Genomic DNA, 17,751 nt, shown 5'->3' with positions numbered 1-17,751 from the left:
ACTATTAACCTATCACCACCACGCCCACTAACCCATGTTCCTCAGTTCCACATCTTCATGTTTCTTATGTCCAGCACTGTCTCTTCTGTACATGCCAGGGGCTGCTAGGGAAAATCAAGAAGTGATAAGCAGACCTGAGTCGGAACATCTGCCCACAAAAACCAAACCAGCTTCAACCTTGGTGGTGAAGTCAGTCAGATGCTGTTTGGAATAAGAAATAGATAAGAGATAGGACCTATGACTGACATGGCAAATCACAGCCTCCAGATATGCCATTATGTGAGATGTCACTTATTTGCATCCCATCTGGAAGGAGATAAGCAGGGAGAAGAAGGTAGGCAGGGCTGCATCTTCTCTGTTTTTGGCGAAGTCTCTGATTACCCTCTCTCCAGCTTTCTTGGCCTACAGTTTGCTAATCACATTGCAGGTTGCTCGCTGCTTGCCCATCAGAAGTCAAAGGAAGGGAAGTAATTAGTAGGATCTCTTTCAATAAGGAGTTTGCAAAGGATGGTGAGGACCAAGCAGGTAGGGGATGTTGACTCTGCAAAAGGGTCCACAGATCAGATTGCCAAGGACCCCAGAAAGGGAAGGGAGGGAAACACGTTAGCAGTGTGATGTAGCTTTGGGCACTTGTTCCTCCAGCTGTCACTGGGAAGGGTAATGCAGTTCAGCACAGCTAACTGCAAGATTAATGGAGCTGCTCAAATATTTAATCCTATAAAGGTATTACATGAAATGCTGACAGTAGCCTGCATGTTTTTCATCTCGCCAGCAATACATGTGTGTATGTGCTTGCATGGGCTTCAACGTGAGGTCAGGGTAGGAAGGGAAAAAGAAAAAATCTCCCGCAGTTTTTGATGAATAAACATGGTCACAGCTTCATATTTCTTAAATGGAGCTGGAACAAAGAACAACCAGCTGTGATGTGAGCAGTGGGGAGGCTGGAAAAGAGAAAAAGAGATATCTAACTCTCTCTTTCTCTCCTCTCTCATTATTTTTAAAATTTCTGGTGTATTACTACGTCCCTTGTCCAAAAAAAAATTTTGTTCAGTGTAGGAGACAGGTGTAGGCACAATCAAATAGTCTATTGTCATTACAGATCTTGGCTTCCACACTCCTCAACCTATCACCAACCTGTTTTCTCGTCTGAAGCATTTTCACTCAACTGAATAATTCCTTAACTTGCTTCCATCAGGGATGCCCTGAAAATGTTCTTTGTTGTTCTTGCCAGCAGTTAAGGCAGGCTGTGCTCATGTGACAGTCCCAGTCACACACACCTGAGCAGTGCCCCACAGAGCAGCCACAGCACAGACAGCAGATGCCATTTGATTACACCATCAGTTCCTCAGCTGTTGCTCACTGTGCCACTGTCACACTGCCAATATCATCCCCAGTTGCTCACAGCCTATGTGAGAGCTATCTACAAGCTAGGGCATCAGAGAGGCCTCACGTGTAGGAGGCTGGGAAGCAAGCTGGTGATGAAAATCAATAAGGAGCATCTCACATCTTCCGGTCCTGTCAGAGGAACAGAGAAGTAGGAAAACACAGAATCATAGAACCATAAAGGTTGGAAAGACCAATAAGATCACGTAGTCCAACCACCAACCCATGCCTGCGTCTGCTCTAGACCATGCCATTTAGTACCACATCTACCCTTTCTTTAAAACCTCCAGGGATGGTGACTCTACCACCTCCCTGAGCAGCCTTTCCAGTGCATCACCACTCTTTTGGATAAGGTCTCCTCTCAGCCTCCTCTTCTCCAGACTGAATAATCCCAGTTTCCTCAGTCGCTCCCCTAAGACTTGTGCTCCAGACCCCTCACAGCTTTGTTGCCCTTCTCTGAACATGCTCCAGTGTCTTTCTTTTAATGAGGGGGCCCAAAACTGAAAACAACTTCTAAGACAGAGATTTTCAAGTGAACTGTAGCTGATTGTAGCCTTCCCACATGTGCCACATGCCTTCAGTGAGAGGCAGGTACAAAGCCTCTAGTCCATTTCCCAGAAGGACGCTGATCAGCCACCAGGCTGCCATGGCTTTCAGAGCAATCGGCTGTGCTCTTATTATTTGCAAAGTGGCCTGGTCTTGCTTTGGACTTTGCTTCACTGCTTTTCCAATTGCCAACATATCACAGTTTATTGCATTTATTCAAATGCCGTGTGTTTGACAAAGCAGAGTTTTAGGATGGCACTGCTTAGCCATCCCAGACTATCATTTATATCCTGCATAGAGCAAAGGCCTCCAAGAGATGGGAAACTGCTTCTGGTGGTGAGAAGCACTTGGGGAACAAAGGGTTTCCATCCTAAATGACTCTGGTGAGCATTTTGGTTCTCTCCATAGTCCACTTAATAAATAAAACCACAAGAGTGTGATGTGAACCCTTAACTCACAGCAGGTATCCAGCCAGAAAGCCTTGGTCCAAAATCTGGATGAGAACTTCATGTAGCACATACACAGTGTGAACATAAAGACACAGAAGCCCTTTGCTCATAACTTCTGGATTTAAAGCAGTCTAGAAAACTCAAGATGCACTCCGGTTTATCTTTTTCCCTACAGAAAATTTTCCAGCCAAATGCAGAAGCCAGCCATGTCAGGTAATGTTAATAGGAAGAGGGAATTATATTCCCCCTCCACTCACTATCTGATCCCAGCAGTCCTTCCCACAGAAAGTAAGACAAAGGAGAGCTGGGCAAGTGTTCCTGGGGAACGAGGAGAGCACAGAATTATTCAGGTTGCAAAAGGCTGCTGCTGCTGGCTGCTGCAATCCCTGCTTTCAACAGGGCAACTTCAAAGCAGGATGCTCACAGCCTTGTCCACTTGCATTTCAGATATCTTTGGTGGTAGAGATCTCACAGACCCTCGGGAAACTCTCTTCCATCACTAACACACCTACTACTGTGTTAGGGGTGAGAGAAGCAGAGCTTCCTGAAGGCAATGGAGATGCACCTGGAGCCAAAGAGAAACAAGGCAATCCAGGATGGATATGGGAAGAGTAACAACACCCAAGGTCTTGTGCAGACAAAGAGAGGGTTACTGCTGGGTGGGGAAATGCCATTTGGAAAACACATTAGTCATCCTGTTTATGTAAGTTCAATAAATCATTGTGAACCCAAACAGGCAGGCAATCAGAAAGCTGCAGAAACCTCAGCAAAGGGCAGGGCAATGACAGCTGATAGCTCTTTAAATAATAATAGTGTTTTTCCTAGGGGACTCCCATTTCATATCATTGCTGTCTGCAGCATGCAAAAGATAAGGTTCCCATGCCCCACAGATGGCTCCAATTTCCCAAATAATTGATGGCTGCAGCTCTTCTTGGAGAAATGAAAAGGAGCATTTAATGGCTGTGTTTTTCATTTGGCACAAAGCAGGGCTAGTTTGCACCCCAGCACAGGCAGCATTGACTGCACTGAAGCAACGGAGAAGGGGAGGACTGACAACCCAACTGCATCCTGAATCTCCCAGCCAACAGGCCTGCACCTAAGAATAGCCACATAAATAGCTCAGACAGAATGACTGTGAAGTAACAGGAATCTTGATTTACTTCAAGGAAAGTAATGTATGGACTCCTCATGCTGTATTTCACACCTGCAGTCAAACTGTCTTTAGAAGAAATGAGGAGCGATGTGGAAGGAGGCGTGGGGTGAAAACCAACTTAACATGAATATACAAGAACATCTTTTTCTCCAACTGTAAAGAAGACTTCCAATCAAAGGAAAAAGAAAGAAAAAAAGGGAAGGAGGGAAAGAGAAAAAAATCTTACTATATCTTCAAGTTTCTCTGCAGATTAAGATGAGCTAAACCTGCATCTTTGCCAAACCAGATGGTGTCATTCTACTTTTGTGTTGGAAAGGTAAAGTATGTAGGGACCAAAGATAATAGCTTGCATCAAATCATTCCCTTGCTCTCACCAAAGGAATGAGAGTATCTTTATGCTGAATATTCATCTGTTGCTCTCTTCAGATCTCATAATTTGGAGCCATTCTTGCCCAATGATCCCCTGAACAACATCTCCTTTCAGTTACACTACTGTCACTGTGACAGTGTAGCTGCTGTGCCCTGGGGCTGAGACTGTGATCCCACACTTCTAGAAGAAGTGGATGTTTATTAACCAACCTGAGGAGGAACTTGCACAGGCAGCAGGTGAAACCAGCAGTGGGTCTTGTATTATTGCTGGGCACAAAGATTGGCAGGCAGCATCAGCCCAAGCTTGTGCTTGTGTGTATTACACAATCCAGCAGCGCAACCTAGATAGATTTGCCACAGAAAATAAAATCCTATAGAGAAATTTCTGCAGAATTTGGAGGGATGATGAGCAGAAAGGAATGTTTCTCTGACCTTCTATCACCCTTATGGCTTTGATGCTGCTGGATACAATTTGCCTACTGGAAACTGAAAGGTCACTCTGACCCTCCACTCATTTACCAAAAAAAAGATCAAGATGCACCCAAGCGCTTTCTCATGTTTCTATTTCTCTGCTCTTTTCTAGAAACAGCAAAAATAGATATTTTATTTCTCAGCTGAAACCATTTGAGCAATATAATTGAAATGGCTCGGACTGTCACAAAGCATCTTAAAATCATAGAGTGGTTTGAGTTGGAAGGGACATTAAAGTCCATGTAGTTCCAAACCCCCGCTGTGGGCAGGGTTGCCCCCCATCAGCTCAGGCTGCCCAAGGCTCCATCCAGCCTGGCCTTGACACATCCAGGAATGGGGCACCCACAGCCTCTATGAGCAACCTATGCCAGGGCCTCACCTCCCTCTGAGGAAATTTCCACCTAATATCTAGCAACGGGCAGAATTATGTGGGGGGAGCTGTAGATGAGATACAAAAGACTTAACACAATGGAGACCTCATGCGTGTCCCAGCAGGGAATAAGTGCAGTTGCTGGGGGAGGGGGAAAAAAAAATCCTCTTTCTCCTTAAGTGTAAACCAGAGGCAAGTGTCCTACGTATCCCACAAAACAAGCAATGCAGCAGGAGACTGATGGGGATAGTATAACACAGGCTGAGTCTTTCTAGATGTCCTTACCACACTGGGGACATCAAGTATCGCCAAAACTCGAACAACTTCTAAATTGCACATACTTGTAAATATAAGAAAGGAAAATCCCATAATGATTTCTGCCTATTACAGAAGGGTGTTGCAACAAAGGTTGCTGTTACAGCAACACGGTAAAAGAAGGTGAAAGGAATGACCAAAGTGTGTTTATACTTAATGCTGTAATTGAGTGTTAAGGACAGGGGGAGTTTTAGTGAAAGGAGGTAAGAAATCTCAAAAAGTCATTTTTCCCTTTTCCTTTTTTTCTTTGTAACTTGAGTTTTCTTCCTATGTTGTCTCTGTGTTAGAAGGAGTGCCTTTGCTCCACTGTATCCAGGTTGGCTTGCTCATTTGCAGAGAGCAGCACTGTTGGCTGCAGCTTCACTCATAGCATCCCAGCTTCAGCTTTGAAGCACTGACTGGCCAGCAGCTACATAAAGGTGTTGATCCTCTTTTTAAAACGTGCTCCAAACAGGCAGTGAGAAGTATATAGAAACAGCAGAAGATAGAGCTTTTCAGGCCTTCTGAAGTAATATGACATTGATAATATTGTCTGCATGCTTAATCCCCCTAAAATCCCCTGACTGAAAGACAGCCATGGCAGGAGTGTATGGGTGGTGAAGGAGCACCACAATGCTTAGAAAGAAAACGTTTGAGAAAAAAAAGCTTTAGAAAGAAAAGACCTGGAGCAGGGAAAGCAAAAGAGAGCTTCAAGCACACTGATCTGGTTTTATCACATGGCATAACTAGCGGGCAAAAATCCAATGGCCCTGGCAGCTTTTCCCCATCAGATATTGCACCCAAAAGGAGCAAAGGCTGACTCCAGCAAGCAGATATCAAGGCTTGTGTTCAAACCATTTTAGCCCTGCAAAATACCTGGACTGCTTGCTGGCTTCCCAGATGTGCTTTGTAGAGGACTTCTTATCCCAAGGGGGAAGAAGCGAATGGCTGGGCCGAGAAACAACAAGAGGTGAGGCTGATCCTTGGTCCAGGAAATGATAGCTGTGACACTTGCCTCTAAGCAGGAAAATAAGCAGAGCTCTTCAGAAAAGGCTATTACTGGCTCTGGAAGGAGATTGCATGGTTTCAATATAGCAATCACTACATCTTCCATAGTAGAAACATTTACATATGAGAAAGATTATTTACTGCAACAATCAGTTGAGAATAAAGGAAAGAGAGAGCTCTTTGAGATCAACATTTTAGAGACTGAAACAAAGTAATTGTCCTTGTTTTCCAAGGGCTGCGCCACACAATGAAGTTAAAGTAGTGGAAAACTATCTGACCATTTATAGAACTACTCATTCACGCAGTGTGCAGAACAATCCCGAGAGAGCCTTGTCACGTCGCCTTGGATTATGAAGGATATGAGCTTAGCTCCACTGGATCAGCAAGCAAAGCAAGAAATGGAAGACTCAATCAGGTTTGTCGAAGGAGGGAAATAAAATCCTGTTCTCTATTATACGTGTTCCTCAAGTGGAGAGGCAGAAGTAGGAAGCAGAATCACAGAATCATAGGGGTTGGAAGGGACCTCCAGAGATCATCGAGTCCAACCCCCCTGCCAAAGCAGGTTCCCTACACCAGGTCGCACAGGTAGGCGTCCAGGCGGGTCTTGAATATCTCCAGAGAAGGAGACTCCACAACCTCCCTGGGCAGCCTGTTCCAGTGCTCCATCACCCTCACCGTAAAGAAGTTCTTGCGCACATTGGTGCGGAACTTCCTATGCTTCAGTTTCTGGCCGTTTCCCCTTGTCCTGTCTCCACACACTGCTGAAAACAGTCTGGCCTTGCCTCTCTGTCCCCCACACCTTAGATATTTATAGACCTGGATCAGGTCCCCTCTCAGTCTTCTCTTCTCAAGGCTAAACAGACCCAGCTCACTTAGCCTTTCTTCACAGGGGGGATGCTCCAGGCCCTTCACCATCTTCGTGGCTCTCCGCTGGACTCTTTCAAGAGATCCCTGTCTTTTTTGTACTGGGGAGCCCAGAACTGGACACAGTACTCCAGATGAGGCCTTACCAGGGCACAGTAGAGGAGGAAGATCACCTCCCTTGACCTCCTAGCCACATTCTTTTTAATGCACCCCAGAATGCCACTGGCCTTTTTGGCCACAAGGGCACACACTGCTGGCTCATGGCTAACCTGTCGTCAACCAGGACACCCAGATCCCTCTCTGCAAAGCTCCAAGCTCCTCTCCAGCAGCTCATCCCCCAACCTGTACCGGTGCATGCAATTATTCCTCCCTAGATGCAAGACTCTACACTTGTTTTTGTTAAATAATAGCAATAATAGCTCAAGGAGGAATGCAGGGTAGTGAACAGCAAAATGAAATCCAAATCAACAGGAGAGATTTTCCTGGGGTAGATTGAGTTAGAGGACAAAAGTTTTCTTACAGCACATTGCTGAAGCTAGTATAGGTTCTGTGGTCTATATCCTAGTGGAGCTGGGCCACAGGGCCAGCCAGCAAAGGGAGAGCATTCATGGCTGGAATAATGACAGCTTACAAACATAATCAGCTCTGCAGAAAGTATTTTTTCTGTAATGCCAATGAAAACTACCATATATGTAGAGCTGGCCAGAATACTTTTGATTAAGTGTTTTTACTGAAGCGCTGCTTTTTGCCAAAGTTGAAACATTTCATGGAAGCTCTAGTTATTGCTAAGGGTTTCTTTTGGCAGGAATATCTTTGAGAGGCAAGCTGGAACCTCCCATCAGGCCGGGAAATAAACTCTGGTAGAAAGAAAACAAAAAGAACTCCATAAGCTTTTCCAATTTGAAAAGAAGCATTCCTACACAATAGTTTCTACAGTTTATAGTGGAAAAAGTATTCACAGGGCTTTGTTTTCACCCAAAGAAGAAAAAATGTTATTTCTGAGTCACCAAAGGCCGCCTCAGAGCAGCATTCTCCATCTCCAGCTGCCTTTACATGCAGGTCCATGTGCAACTTGTACTTCACATTCCTAGGACAGGCCATAACGTACTGGCAAAACTCCATTTCTCAGTAATTGAAATGCTTGTGGGGATAACTGAGTTGCTGTAAATTACGGGAATAAGAACCTCATGCAGATATATGCAGGAGTAACAATTCCCAAAGAAAGAAAACATACAGGGCACATGAAATTTAGGGCTCAACTTGAGGATAGCCTTTGTTCACAAATACCACCTGTTGACAGCGTTAGCAGCAAAGCACATCAACCATAGCAGTAACAAGAGATCTTGCAAAACCTACTACACAGTGGTGTCCAGAGGCTACGCTTGCTGACTATCCTCTCCTCCTGGCCCTTTTCACTACTCCAGTCTCATCTTCTAGCACAGTTGCAATTTCTCTTTCATCTTGACCATTTCTCACTCTTCTTGACTATTTGTTATGATTCCCTCCTTTATTTCACTTTATTTCCCTTCATAGTTCACTTAGTATCACTTTATTTCCTTGAGTTTGACACAAATATTTACAACAATCTTGAGTAAACAGGCAGGATGAGATTCATCAGTGGGAAAACATAATGCTAGAAATCATTTAAGGTTACTCTGGAAAGGAAAATCTTTTCTCCCTTATTTTATTTATACAAGTGTCCATTATTGTGTTCCAAACAAACACAAAGGTTGTACGAATATGCAATGTGTAGAGATTCCATATAATGAAGACAGAGATTTCCCTATTGGTAACTACTCCCAGAACTCTCTTTTTGTTGGCTTGGACCATAAGTCCAACAGACACATATAAAATGAGTCAAACTTCTGTCAGTGTCACCTTTTGTTTAAGATATAAGACTTACACTTTCCTCTTCAATTCAGTCTCAAAGAGTTTCTGCAAAATATAAGCATGGCAGGATCCAGGGGATACAGCCATGGCAATGACTGCTCTTCTTGGAAATCAGTGCCCTTCTACATGAGGACAAATTTAAACCATGGTAAACCATGTACAGCACTGCAGTAAGATTAGGACCCAGATGCTTCCAGACAGTCAAAGCCCACTTATTAGCACCAGCAGCACAATCCTAGTATACATGAAAAAGAAAAAGGAAACTGCTTGGTAACTGAAGTTATATACACTGACTATATTTTCGCACCTTTGCAGTGCCAGTCATGCTGCCATTGTCATTCACTCACACTGCCACAGAAGTACCTTTACTCCTCTCCCTCTGCAGCAGCATCGCTTCTTTCTCATCAGTACCATTGCCTCCCCTGCTTCCTCAGGGACTCTACGGCACTCTCTGTACCTGCCCAACTCAGCACAGTGGTCAGAGCTTTTCAAGAGAGCATTTATCCCATGTTGGCACCACTATCATACAAACAACAATAATGTTTTTATGGACTGCCTTGGATGGAGGCAATTGGGATCCTGTATAGAAGTGTCTTCAACAGCCCCTCTTGAGCTGAAGGACTGAGCCTGCAGAGCTACTTACAGTGGAAATGCTGTTAGAAAGGACCTGGCAAGAGACTCTTTTTGTAGCTAATAATAATACTGCTATAGAACTAAAGCAGGAAAGATAGGAGTCATTAGGAATGAAGAGAGTTATTTAAGTAGAATAAGAAGATATTTTGGAGAACTCAGATTAGCAGGGGGAATGCTGATGAAAAAAACGCATCCACGTGAATAGGCTTATGATTAAAAGCTGAATTAGTGAACACAGTTAAGAGGATTAAAAAGAAAGAAAATAAACTGAAGAGCTGAGACAGGACTAGGGGACTCTAGGCAGGCCAGCCTGCAGTGCTTGCTCTACAGAGGGAGGGTGCAAAGCAGTGGGTTGAGCAGAGCATCTCCTCAGGACTTCTCCCACAGGCACACTCTGGCAGTAGTGAAGGCTATGTCCAAAACACAGGGCAATCTACTCTTATGGGAATGCACCAGGTTCTGGAAATGGATTTCCCTCTTCATAGGACCTGTTCATTTCCTTCTGCTGGAAACAGCATCACCATGCATGGCATTTCAGCAGACAACAAGGACGGCATTTTCATACATGAGTGTTTGCATTTATTGCCACTCTCTTTCTAGACAGAGATTTGGACACTTATTCTATTTGAGTGTTTATCAATAGCAGCCTACATACAGTATAGGGCTGCTCCAGAAGTAATGCCTCTTATTTTATTATGTCAGCCAACAATATCAGAGGCAACGTTAGTAGTATGACATTAGAGAGTGAACCTTCCCATCAATATTCCATTACGTTTTGAGGTGGCATCAAAGTCACCATCCATAATACTCAGTTAAAGACTGTTCTCTGAAAACCAGCCCTGGATCCCAGTCTCATGACACAGATCACTGATATCAGTTAATCTGTCTACACTTCAGCAATAGGACACAATGCATGACAGTGGTGAATGAAAGCTTGAGAGCTGGAAACACCCAGCAGCACATCTGACAGCTGCCATGAATCCAGGCTGCATGGAAAACACTGGCACAGCAGCTTCTGTCTCAGAAGAAAGAAAAAACTGCAGGATTTCTGCAGCTGGAAAATGTCACTGATACCAAAAGCTAATTATACAGAGTTTCACCAAGGGGACTGTCAGTACTGGGATTTTTCAACCCAATCAGGATTTTTATTTTTTTTCCCCAAAAGTACAATTAATTTGGCCAGTCCATTTTATTAATTATGCTGAAATTCTGCTTAACCTGTTCTGCTGATAGAGACAAGAATATTTCTCAAGAAAATAAGCACGTTAGAATGGGAAGGAGTACAAGTGAGGAAATAAATAATGTGCTTCTCCTGGAAAACCATCACACCAGTGCATCATTGCAGACAGGGGTCCACTGCTGACACAGAGCTATTTCACAAGACACAAATTCAGGTTGGATACTAAGAAAAATTTCTTTCCAGAAGAGTGGTTGGGCATCAGACCAGGCTGCCCAAGGAGGTTTGGAGTAACCATCCCTGGAGGCATTCAATAAACACATAAACGTGGCACTCAGGGACATTGTTAGTGGGTATGGTGGGAATAGGTTGGAGTTAGATTAGATGATCTTAGTGTTTTTTCTCCGAGCTTAATGATTCTATTCTATTTCTATGATATTCCAAATTTTCTTACCTCTTTAGTACCACTAAATGCCCCTTGGCACATTTCCACAACAAATAATATTATTTGTGTCAGCTTTCCACAGAGAGAACTGCATTATTTCCAAGGTAAGTTATACAACCAATCCAGTAGATAATCTGTTCTTTGCCTGGACAATTGAGCAGCATATGCTATTCAATTGTGGCTCAATTACTTAATTTGTGATTATAACTGATATGGGTTAATTGTGCAGCACCTGTAGCACAGGCTGCTAAGGACACCATATACACAACCTGCAGAACCAAAAAGCTGTCTGGTGGGAGCTCTTTCCGGGTACATATCTTCTAGGGAGACCTTCAAAGAATAAAACAAACTGCTGAAATAGCAGATGTTTGTAATTCTCTGAGTGTGCTCTGTGTTCTAACAAGATCAGAGCCTGTTTATTTACTGAATTGATCCTTCGTATTCACCCAGTGCAATTAGGCTCCTATTTATTTCACTTATGCACCATAAGCACTCCAAAATAACAGTGTGAATAAACTCTGATTCCATCACCTCCCTGGGCATCCTGCTCCAATCCAAGGCTCCAATGCCTTGCCACTTTTTGAGAAATATCCAACCTGAACCTTCCCTGGCACAACTTAAGGCCATTCCCTCTCATCTTATCACTGTTACTTGGGAAAAGAGGCTGACTCTCACCTCACACAGCCTCCTTTCAGGCAGTTGTAGAAAGCAATAAGGTCTCCCCTGAGTCTCCTGTTCAGACTAAATAATCCCAGCTTCCCCAGCCACTTTGCGTAAGACTTGTGCTCCAGACCCATCACAGCATCACTGCCCTTCTCTGGACACACTCCAGTGCCTCAGTATCTTTCTTGTAGTGAGGGGCCCAAAACTGAATACAGTACTTGAGGTGGGGCCTCACCAGAGCTGAGTGCAGGGGGACTATCACCCTTCCCGTTTCTGCTGGCAGCACTATTTTTTACACTATTACAAGCCAGGATGCCATTGGCCTTCTTGCTATCTGGGCACGCTGCTGGCTCATGTCCAGCCAAGCACTGACCAACACCACCGTATCCTTTTCCTCTACACAGTCTTCAGCTACTCTGCCTCAAGCCTTTAGCGTTGCCTGGGGTTGTTGTGACCAATGTACAGGACCTAGCACTTGGTCTTATTGAACTATGTCCCAATGGCCTCAGCCCAGCTATCCAGCCTGTCCAGATCCCCCTGTAGGGCCTTCCTAACCCCAGGCAGATCAACACTTCCTCACATCTTGATGTCATCTACAAACTTACTGAGGGTGCACTCAATCCCCTCATCCAGGTCATCAGTAAAAATATTAAACAGGTTTGGCCTCAATATCAACCCCTGGGGAACACCACATGTGACCATGTTAAATCCAGCTGGATTTAACTCCATTCACTACCACTCTACATGCCTGGCCATCCAGACAGGTATTCTTTTGTTGTTATTGTTGGGTTTTTGTTGCTGTTGTTGTTTTAAACACAGTAAATAGTGGATAACACTGATGGGTACACAGGGATTGCCCACCACCCACTCTCTGTGGCTTCTAAAATGTACCACTGTGTTTATAGGCAACATAAGCACTTCCCATAGTGAGATGTGCAGCCAGATCCCCAAGGAGGCACATCTCACTCTCTGACAACAACATCCAGCCCTTGTAGAGATTTGTTTTGTGGCTTTTCTCCTTCTCCACTTCTCGGGCAATGTTTAATGGAGACTACAACAAAAAAATGATCCACTTCGTTGCTTTTCAATTAGATAAAAACTCCCATTAGTGATGCAATTAAGGCGCCGATTTCAAGACTGTTGTTTAACAGCATCCTTGACATTTCACAGAGCTCATTTGTTTTGCTTTGTTTTTCCCTTTTCACAAAAACAGATGCAAAAAATGATTCACTCGCAGAAATGCAGACAAAGCAGAAAGACTCAAATGAGTGGGAGCAGGGTGAGGCAGGCACACTGCAAGAGCAAAGAAGGAAAATTAGAAAGGAGAAACAAATGCTTATGCTGTCCTTAAGGGTAGGTCCTAGCTACAAGGAATAAGGTAGAGAGCTTAAAAGAGACATTTTCCTGTGATCCTAAATGACTAGTAGCTGCTGAAAAGTAGTACACGTGCAGAAGTGGCAAAACACAATAACAGAGATCCAAAACTTTACTCAGGAAAACTATTCATTTTTATTACATTTTTTAGTTAGAGTAAAAAGTTGAACAGGCTGAAGTGTGTAAAAAGAGGTCAAAATTTCTTTTGAAGAATAAAATTTTAAAAAAGGAGCCAGTGTAAATCCATTTGGGATGAAGTTGTTTTTGTGTTTTTTTTTAAGAATAAAGCACTGATTTTTACAGTTGAATAAACATCTCTAACCATGCAAAATGATGTTTTATGAAAAACATTTGGAAACTGAATTGAATCTGAGGCTTACAGAAACACAAATCACTTCCCACTGCACTGCAGAGGAGAGGGACAGGAGGGCAGAGCCCAGTTGAGCACAGTGCCACAGATGTGAAGATAAACAAGCACACTGCTCTGTGGTATACAGCACTTAATGGCAGAGAGGCTCACAAAGCATGTCCCATTCAAGCATACCTAGAATTTATACATGATTGTGCTGTCTTCACATCCCCGACTTTCTGACTGTCATTATCTCCTGTCTTTCTTCTTCATGCAGATGTATGAAAAATGTTTATTCTTGTCATTCAGAAGGAATTGTTTTGAATGAATTCTAACTGACAGCTGATACTTGCATCCCTCTGGGGAAAAAAAAATAAGGAAAAGAGCTTAGGTTCAGCACCTGCTGCCTTTAAACTTCTCTGGTGCTGCAAAAAAAGCAGCAAAACAAAAAGAAGAAAAAAAATCCTGTTCTGAAAACAGTTTTAGATTAAAGGTAAGGGTTGCCAGAGCACTTAGCAAATATAATGCACAACTACAAATCCATAACACTGACAAACAGCTCTCATTCATTTATGACCCATGTTCCAGGGGATATGAGGAACAACTTAGTTGTGAGCAGGTACCAGCATACCCCCTTTTGGCTCTATCACTCATTCCCTGATGATTCTGGGCACGAGATTCCTTTCCTAGAAACACTAGTGCCTGCTGCCTTCAAAGTCCTTCCTAAAAACATTCACAGTTTCACAAATCCTGGATGGCCTTAGACCCATCTCCAACACATCACAGGGCCTGAGACCTCTTTTCAAACCTCACTGTAGCCCAGGCTTATCTGTCTCATAGATACCTCACCATTGAATCTCAGCTAAACTCTGTGTGGCAAACCTGCTGAGCAGCCCAAGGAAGCAAAAAGACCAGTGTGAAAGCCAATATATTCTCCTCACTGTCTTGTTTATTGTCCATCACTGCAGACAGATAGGGCTTCAGAGCTGCTCACCAGAGTTCTCTGGGTGATCTATAACAGAGTGACAATTTCTCCCTTCTATTTCTACTCCAATCACACAACATTACAATATCCTTCTCTGATTACCAACAATAGACATTCATAAGTAAGGGCCCGCTTTAAAATCCTCAGGCAATGGAGTGTGGGAGATGCTGACCAGCTGGCAGCACCCCCATTACAAATCTGTGCCCTTCCTGACCAGCAGCGCAGGAATGCTACAGGTGAAACACAAAAAGCAGTTCTGCTTAAGTAACCATCCCAGTCCTTCATGCATAGCACTCCTAAACAAAGACAAAAAAAACCAACACCCTGTTTGGAAACAGAAAAGTCCTTTACAAACACATTGCCTGTCAAAGAGAGGGGCTGAGGCAAAGCAAAGTCCTCAGTGAAACTGGTACAGTTCTTTGCACTGCAGCCCACTCCTCCAGCTTCTCTTTTCCATCTCTGGGGACTTGCTCCCTCCTTCTCTTGGTACACAAGGCCTCATTCAGCAGCCAACATTATCTGCCATCACCTCAGGAGCAGTGACAGGAGGCATTCCCACCCTGTGGCTCTTTTATGTGTGTCCATGGCTGAAGGGAGGATGGACTTCTCAGGAGCAGTGCGGTAGCTTTGCTGAATGCTTTGCCTGAGGGCTCTTGCCAAGCCTCGCTCTATCTGGATGACTAGATCCAGATTAAAGATACATAGCTCTGCCAACTGCTTCTTTTCAATTTAGATGCTTGCACCGTATTCTTATTTACTTATTTTTAGAATATTGATTTTGTCAGAAGGCAAAACAAGGAAAAAAGTGATAAGTCTGACAGTTGGAGATGTTAGACTTTTAAGGCACTAAGGAGATTTGTTTCTTAAACACCACAAATGCCAAATGCACCAGTTTATCTGAACTACATCATCCTGCTCTCATTCGGGTCAGCAATAAAGTGTCACCGAGTTTATTGGGTGCAAGTCTAGAGCACAAGGTACTACCATCGAGTAAAAAGGCAGTATGTGTGAGAGTGGATTATCTGAGTCTCTGGCTGTGAGCTGCCTTCCCAGGGTTTAGAAAAACAGTTGTCTCAATATGTATTCCCTCTCTTCCTGCCCCCCCCCCAAGATTCTCTGAAATGAAAAATCAACATGGATTTGTTGCACGTGTGGTGAGATGCAACCCTGCACGCACCCAAGACCGTGCTTCCCCAAGCTGCTGTCAGCAGATACAGTGTTGGCAGCTCAATGCCAACCAGATTGTGTGTTAGGGCAGCTCTGAGGGGTCCCGTGTCAATAGGATAAGGAGTGATGTGAGTAAGAGAGCCCAGTTCTCTTGAAATGTATTTCAGGAACAAAAACAAGAGCACGATTTTACCAGTCCCAACAAATATTACCATTTTACCTACACCTTTTGTAGTACTAATTGTACAATTACAATCCTAATATATCAAAAGAACAAGAAAGTATTTACATTTAGCAAGTGGTTGGAATCAAAGTTGTGGGTTTTTTCCTTCAAACCTTTAAAACTATATTTGCTTGAAGTACTTTGGATGTTTTATTACTCAGACTACAGTACATAACAAAGCAATTGTGTAATTAAGAGATAATGTCAATGCAATAGAACATTGTTGACAAGATAATAGTCTCCTACTGCTATAGAAAAAACAAAGCTACACTAAAGAATATGCAGGAAGAACATACATACAGAAAATGAAATGGGATTGTTTGTTTTTAAACTAAACTGGCAAGCTCTGATAGCTCTAGCTATAATTCAATACAGGTGGAACTCCCTCCACAGCAAAGTACTAGTTTATGCAAAAGGGTCCCCATACAACAGGAAAAGGAGATGAGAGGAAGAAATACACCCTTGCTAATTTGGAATCTGCTCACCAGGAACAGCTCATGGAGCATTAGCAGAGAAACAGCTGAAAACCAAGTGATGAGATGCTCCATTTGCTATCTTGCTGATGCTCTGTGAAGCTGGTACAGCACTGGGTGGTTTCACCCTACATTTTTCACATACCTGTAAAGAAGTCGGGATAGAAAGCACTTGAGCTTCAGCTGGATTGTATCCTAGTTTCATTTAGCCTTGGGGATGAGTTCTAAACCTCAGAGTTACACCACCTACTGTTTGCTAGTTGGGCACAAGTCCAGCCTGAGCTGTTCTGAATTACTTCCCTGGGATGTTCCACCCACAGCACCAGCTCAGGTGCTGTATCCTCAGCAGAGAGAGGAGGGCATGGGGCCAGCTTCCTTTTCCAGCTGTGAAGTCCTTTTTGCAGGATTCCTGACACATGTCAGTTGAGCTGGAGAGGATGGCCAAGAGTGTTAATGCTGTTAGTAGCCATGGAACTCTTGTTCATGCTAAATTACAGCCCAACTGCCAGCAGTGGGAGGAAAGTTCAGCTGTCATTTTTGCCCCTGGATTCTGAAGCAGACAAGATGGAGGGAAAAGCAGACTCTCTGTACTTCCTCAACAAGGCAGCAGGTGGTTCAGTGTTGGCTCCTTGTCCAGGAATACCATGATAAATCCCATAGATATCCAGGGAGGGGTAAGGCTGGATGGGGATGCTACACAGTGTGACCTAAGAAAGAATATTACATCGGGAACTGTTAAATAGGGGCCACCTACCCCACAGTATCTGTTGTAAAGCTGCACCAGAGTCACTACCCAACATATGATTTCCAGCATTCCCCTTTTATGAGTGTTGTTTTCTTTTCTTTTCAAGCATTTTGTGTACCCAGACACAAGTAAATCAGTTATTTGAGTAGAGTCTGTGTCTAGGTACAAGAAGTACATTAAAAAAACCCATCATGCTAAATGAATTAAAAGATTACAAAATTCCATTCTCAAAGAAAATAATAAAAAGTGGTCTCTGCAAGCTTTCTTCAGTCCTGTGTGGGCAAAGTCCACAGCATGATCTTTAATTTTATCCCCACATGTTCCACCCGTACCTCTTGTAGTGTACAGTGGATCTGCTCCCTGTAGAAATAGCTGTTCAGCAGCTCATTTTATCTCCATTTTTCTATGTACAGCCCCAGGCCTTATTTATGTACATTGTGAAGACCTAGTCTGAACATAGCATTAATCACGAGTTCTTTACAACATTCATCACTGCACCATCTGAGTGGTTTGTAAAATCTAGTTAATTGATATATCAAACAAATCTTGAGAAATTAAGTGGTATTGTTACTTCCTATGGATACATAAACTGATACACTGAGAAATTACGTATGAAATGTCCTCTAGTGCTGGATGTTTCATATGAAATGGCTAATTTGGTTTTGCGTCACTTTAATTCCTTGGACTCCAGCTGCTGATTTCTCCTGTGTGTTTTACAAG

The 17,751-nt window shown here is 43.4% G+C and overlaps 1 long non-coding RNA gene across 8 annotated transcripts in view; it reads right to left on the bottom strand.

The window, feature by feature from the left end:
• LOC116229682 (uncharacterized) overlaps positions 1-17,751 on the bottom strand; it is a 138,915-nt gene that overhangs the window by 72,948 nt on the left and 48,216 nt on the right. For 4 of the 8 annotated variants that reach the window (XR_016464092.1, XR_016464087.1, XR_016464089.1 and 1 more), the window contains exon 2: positions 16,299-16,431. The exons of the other annotated variants lie outside the window; for them this stretch is intronic. This is a non-coding gene — a long non-coding RNA (uncharacterized LOC116229682). The remainder of the gene's footprint in view (positions 1-16,298; positions 16,432-17,751) is intronic. 8 annotated transcript variants of the gene reach the window in all.

The sequence above is a fragment of the Phasianus colchicus genome, chromosome 2 (assembly GCF_987193195.1).
Source record: "Phasianus colchicus chromosome 2, bPhaCol1.hap1.1, whole genome shotgun sequence".
Taxonomy (NCBI): Eukaryota; Metazoa; Chordata; class Aves; order Galliformes; family Phasianidae; genus Phasianus; species Phasianus colchicus.
The sequence above is the reverse complement of the archived record's forward strand: the minus strand, read 5'-3'. Positions and strand labels throughout refer to the sequence as shown.